General features: G+C 36.1%; 1 long non-coding RNA gene across 1 annotated transcript; it reads right to left on the bottom strand.

The window, feature by feature from the left end:
- Positions 1-1,271: 1,271 nt before the first annotated feature.
- Positions 1,272-4,699, bottom strand: LOC127850102 (uncharacterized). Its single transcript, XR_008035057.1, has 3 exons — positions 4,555-4,699; positions 2,406-2,484; positions 1,272-1,409 (listed from the first exon to the last, which is right to left on the bottom strand). It is a non-coding gene; the product is annotated as an uncharacterized LOC127850102 (long non-coding RNA).
- Positions 4,700-4,914: the final 215 nt, after the last annotated feature.

Below are 4,914 nucleotides of genomic sequence, written 5' to 3'. Positions count from 1 at the left end.
CTTTCTCTATACTGATAAATGCATGATCACAAAAACGATCTTGTCCCATCGATGCCCTTAGATAAAAGAGAAGTGGCATCAGCTTTCTAATAGAACGCTCAGACGCAAACTGGGAAAGACATCACCATACGACACAATGAAATAAATAAGTTTAAAAGGTGTCAATGGTATGGCATCATCTCTCGTAGTAAGTAACATTTTACAGGTGCGAATCTCGTTGAACAGTTCTTCGCATTATATTCAGTGTCATAGACATGGCTAAATCGAAGCAAATTTTGCGAAGCGTGTTCAAATCCTCGCTTTTAACATGATTGTGAACATCATATCAAAATCTAAATGTTCCCTTCAATTCAATGATGCGACTGGATCTAGTTTTTACTTCCTGTGTAAATCTATCCACAACACTCTTCATTACGCACTCAACCTCCTCATCTGCAGAAAGCTCGGCATCCCGTGCCAACACTCCGAATATCCGCCTCATTCTCCTGGTTCTTCTTTTAATTGCAATCCCCCATTCTTATATTTGCACTGTTGAGTGCGTGTTCGCACAAACTTAAGCGCATTGCGTTAATTTGTATTTCCAATGCTTTAAGACCAGATGCTGCATCCTTGGAATTCATGGTAAGGTCCTGAATACGCCTTTGAACCCGACCGATTCTTCGTAGAAGAACACGAGAAAATTGAATTCCAAAACATTCGCAATCAACCTTTCTGCATCATTTGCCTGATTCGCATTTACGTTTCTCTAGTAATTCCACTAGTTCCGTTAATCTCACAAAGTTTTCTTTAAAAACTTCAAGTCTCGCACTCCATCTGGTTTCAGATCCCCGTTTAAAAGTGATCTAATATCTTTATTACACAAAATACTTTAGAAGTGTATGTTTGTGTTTGGTAAGAATTTGTTAACTATACATGAACATTAAAATTCGGCAATGCTTGTTGAATCCTTTGATACTCACAACTATTCTACTTATGCGTGGGTCCAACGAATTTCTCACAATCGTCCTCGAAAATTAAAAATAAACACATCTATAAAAAGCACGTCTCTCTCTGTTATTTCTTAGTCTCAGCATGGGCGTTTAGCTGTCGTATTTCTAGAACGACACTGGTTAGTTCAGAACCGGTTCTTTATTATCTGGTCACCCGTTCGCTCTATCGTAGTAGACTGGTGTCTGACACTTCTAATTCTAGTCTAATGTCAAACAATTAATCTCCTACGATCGCCCCTGTTGTTCGCGCCCGGGGCAAATTACCCTCCCCGTCCCTCCCTCGCTACGCCTCTTAATAAGCATTAATGAAACAAGAATCCATTCACCGATTTCATTCCTCAGCCCCTCAACCCTGGTAGAACCTCGGCTGACAGCAACCATGCCCATTAGGCCAGTTGGGGCGAAGAACCATCCTTCAATCTGAAAGCAAACACCATCAAATTAGGAAACTTTAAATGTTAGCGGAATCAAAAAAGGCTAGATTACCAGGAATTTACTGGTTTCATTAGTTGTTACGATATATTTTGTATCTCTGAATCACACACTGACACGCATGATATAATAAAGATAAATAACTATGACTATTTTTCAAAACATAGAGAACAAGAATATAAACGCAAGTCTGGTGGCATTGGTATATTTGTTAAAGACAAGCTTGTACTCTCAATTAACATTTTAAAGTCCAATTGTGAATATGTCCTATGGATCCCTATTGATAAATCGTTATCGAAGCTTGACGAAAATATTGTCTTTGGTGCTATATACGTCCCACCCGATAATTCCAAATTTTTTAACGAGGATGAATTTATGATTTTTGAAAATTAAATCTCTCAGATATGTAATGACCATAAATATGTAATTCTTGCAGGTGATTTTAATAGCAGAGTTGGAAGCTTGAGAGATTACATAAGCACTGACCAACATTTAAATGACTTTTTCGACATTGATGATGACATACAGAGTCAACTTGACAAATATAAAACCCTAGTAAAATTATCCATCCCACTTGCCCGCACCTCTAAAGACCATCGAACAAATCCACACGGCCTCCGTCTTATAGAATTGTGTAAGAACAACAACATTTTCATTTTAAACGGAAGACTAACCTCTGGAAATAATAATGATATGCTAAACCTCAGAAATAAATCCACAATAGACTATGTTATTGCCTCTTCTGATTGTTTCAACTTTGTTTGAGAATTTCAAATAAGCGAAACTTATCCAATATTCTTTGATGGCCATAATGCCCTCTCTTGGTCGTTAAATATACACAATAGCAATTACCCAAATATAAACCAAAAAAGTCAAACTTACATCAATCAAAAACCTAAATGGAAACCTGATCTCGCCAACCAATTTGTTGGCAACATTAACCCTAATGCCATTGACCAAATACTTATTCTGATGAATACTTACCCCCGTTCACAGCAGACGATAGAGCATATCACTGATAAGCTGCAATCAGTCTTCCATCAAGCCTCCACCAGCACCTTCCCTGAAAATAAAAAACATTTTCCAAATAATGACTCAGCTTACAATAAACCATGGTTTGGCTCTCAATGTCATAATGCACGCAAAACGTATCACACTGCCAATTTTTTTTATAACAACAATAAAACCACGGTTAACAAAAAAAAGAATGATAGACGCCAGCAAACAATACAAACAAACAATGAACCACCATATTAATGCCAACAAACAAAACAAGTCAAACAAACTTCGTGCAATGTCTGACAAAAACCCCAAACAGTACTGGTCTTTCCTTAATAAACTAAAACCAAAATCAAAAACCACAACTACACCAACTCTAGAAGAATTCCAGGTGCACTTCAAAGAACTAAATACAAACATTATCAATGACAACCGTTTCAGTGACACAAACTACCAATTACATTACAACACAAGCATCACACTTAATGCCACAATTACCAAAGAAGAAATAGAAAAATGTATTACAAATTTTAAAAACTAAAAAACTCCTAGCCCATTTGACAACATTCTAAATGAATGCATCAAGTCCACTAAACATCTACTCATGCCTGTTTGTGGCAAACTATTTAACTATATACTAGAAACCGGGTTCATCCCAATAAACTGGCTCAATGGAATCGTTATACCCATATTCGAAAACAAAGGTGACCCTTAAGATCCTAGTAACTACAGACCCATCACTATCCTCAGCTTCCTTGGAAAACTTTTTACTTCAATACTTAACAACAGACTAACTAAGTTTTTAAACGAAAACAATATCTTGGATGAAAATCAAGCTGGCTTAAGGCAAGGCTATTCCTGCTCTAATCACATATTTACTTTATACTCACTAATTGAAATAATGAAAAATAAGAAACAAAAATTATACTGCGCATTTATAGACTTCTCCCAAGCCTTTGATAAAGTCCGGCGTATTGGCATCTGGCAGAAACTTATCAAACAAAATATAACTGGTAAATTCCTGACTTTAGTTCAAAACATGTATAGCAACATCAAATCTAGTATATCACTTAATTGCAACATATCAGAACCATTCATATCAGAAATTGGCGTAAGAAAAGGTGAAAACCTTTCCCCTATTTTATTCTCCCTCGTCCTTAATGATCTGCAAACACATATGCACCTTCAAGGCTCAGTTGGTATTGAACTAACTAATCCTATAGACCTAACTTTGTGGCTGAAACTACTCATATTACTTTATGCTGATGACACTGTTATTCTCTCTGACTCAGAAACTTACTTCCAAAATTGTTTAAACATATTTTATTATTACTGTGAAAACTGGCATCTAAAAATAAATCTCAGCAAAACTAAAATAATATTTTTTGGTGCTAGACAACTTCAAAACTTTCACATTACACTTGGCAACCAGCCTGTAAACATAACCGACCGCTATCACTATTTAGGCATAACACTCTCCAGCAATGGCTCTTTCCTTAATGGCAGAAAACACCTAGCTGAACAAGCAACAAAAGCAATGCACCTACTATATACCAGAGCAAACAATGCCGAACTTCCTATTGATACAATTCTTAAACTCTTCGATCACACTGTGCTACCAATTTGAACAACATATGGTTCAGAAATATTTGGTTTTGAAAATATTGATATCTTGGAGAGAGTCCACAACAACTTCCTCAGGAAAATAACTAAAGCCCGAAAATCTACTCCTATAGCTTTTTTGTATGGTGAACTTGGCAGGCACCCTATTGCAATTAGGATCCAAAGCCGTATGCTTTCCTTCTGGTGTAGAACCCTACAAGGCAAAGAACAAAAACTATCATATCAGATTTATAAGTATATGATGAACCTTCCAAATCCAACCTTTAAATGGTCAAACAAAATAAAAGAAATACTCACATCAGTTAACTTAAGTCATCTATGGGATAACCAGTTTCAAATAAACCAAAATAATATTTACCGCTTTGTTAAATCAAAGTTTCTTTTTCAGTTCCAAACCCAATGGCACCATCAATTACAGCAAACACACAAAGGAAAAATATATACCAGCTTCAAACAATCACCATCCTTTGAAAACTACTTCATTAAACCTACCAAAAATGAATAAATTTACCTTTTCCAATTCAGGACTGCTAACCACTGGTCCCCAGTCGAAACAGGTCGCTATGACGGAACCCCATACGAAGATAGAATTTGTAGGCTATGTAACTCGGGTCAAGTTGGCACAGAACACCACAATCTGCCTAATTGTGATTCCTTTAATACTGAAAGAGAACAATTCCTAGGTAATGACCTCCGCAATGCTACTCTAAGCTCATTCTTATCAACTGAATCCTTACCTGTACTTAAAAGTACAAGTAAATTTATTCGCTCAATATTCAGTAAATTTAAACGCTAACAAAGATTAAATACTACAACATACTTGTTTATAAATGCAAATGCCACCAGACTTCCAAAAATCATACCATATTTT

Source organism: Dreissena polymorpha, chromosome 11 (assembly GCF_020536995.1).
Source record: "Dreissena polymorpha isolate Duluth1 chromosome 11, UMN_Dpol_1.0, whole genome shotgun sequence".
Lineage (NCBI taxonomy): Eukaryota > Metazoa > Mollusca > Bivalvia > Myida > Dreissenidae > Dreissena > Dreissena polymorpha.
The sequence above is the reverse complement of the archived record's forward strand: the minus strand, read 5'-3'. Positions and strand labels throughout refer to the sequence as shown.